We start from the raw sequence: 1,326 nt of genomic DNA on the forward strand, positions 1-1,326 counted from the left end.
CCCAGGATAGAATTTTGAAGAACGCAAACAATTTAAGGAGTGAACAGCAGAAGAGAGGTGTCACCAAGGACCACCTGGTTGAGTGATTAATAATGTCAGTTATGAGAAATAAAATCTGATGAGGAATGAAATCCCTGGGGATCTTTTCATAAAAATCACCATGACATGGTGGACATGAAAGCTGGATGGTTTAGGAGCCAGTGTGAATCAAAGAGAAGGACAAATTACCCGGGGCTGCATTTTATTTATTTTTTATTTAATTTGTTTTTTTAGAGGCAAGGTCTCACTCTGTCACTCAGCTTGGGGTGCAGTGGTGTCATCATAACTCACTGCAGCCTTGAATTTTTGGGCTCCAGCAGTCCTCCTGCCTTAGCCTCCTGAGTAACTGGGACTACAAGCGTACACCATCACATCTGGCTAATCTTTACCTTTTTTTGTAGACACAGGGTCTTGCTATGTTGCTCAGGCTGGTCTCGAATTCCTGACCTCAAGAGATCCTCCTGCTTTGGCCTCCCAAAGAGCTGGGATTACATGTGTGAGCCCTGCTCCTGGCCCTGGGCTGCATGTTAAATGGTATCAGTAATAAAGAGGAGAAAGAGTTGCTGTCATAGTGGGATAAAGGTTTTTGTAAAGCCTATTTATTTTTATTTTTAAGTATCACTTAGTCTCTATGTGTTTATAGGATACAGGAAGCTGCTCTTCGTGTAGAAGTTGAAATGTGAGAGAGGGAACCTCCGTTGAAGCCCTGGAAGGCACCGAGGGGAGGGCGCTGGCTGCACCATCAGCCTTGTGCAGGCTCCCTGCTTCCTCTCAGGCTGAGAAAAAGAAGGAGCAGGTAGAAATCAAAACCTTTGAAGGTACCGGTTTGGGGATCTGAGGGTTTTTTATTTTATTTATTTATTTTTTTTAGCTTCAGTTTTCTTGGTGAGGTAGAAGAGATTGATCCCTTAGAAGAATAGGTGCCAGTGTTGTGGAGGGCTTGAGAAGGGTCTGAATGGCCACATGGCACAGTATATATTAGCTGTGATTGTTATAATATTATCATGAAACAAGTTTTTTTTTTTTTTTTTTGAGACGTAGTTTCACTCTTGTTACACAGGCTGGAGTGCAATGGCGCGATCTCGGCTCACCGCAACCTCCATCTCCTGCGTTCAAGCAATTCTCCTGCCTCAGCCTCCCGAGTAGCTGGGATTACAGGCGTGGACTACCATGCCCAGCTAATTTTTGTATTTTTAGTAGAGACAGGGTTTCACCATGTTGACCAGGGTGGTCTCGATTTCTTGACCTCGTGATCCACCCGCCTCGGCCTCCCAAAGTGCTGGGATT

This window comes from Sapajus apella, unplaced genomic scaffold (assembly GCF_009761245.1).
Source record: "Sapajus apella isolate SASKATOON/1434 unplaced genomic scaffold, GSC_monkey_1.0 scaffold35, whole genome shotgun sequence".
NCBI classification, from domain to species: Eukaryota; Metazoa; Chordata; class Mammalia; order Primates; family Cebidae; genus Sapajus; species Sapajus apella.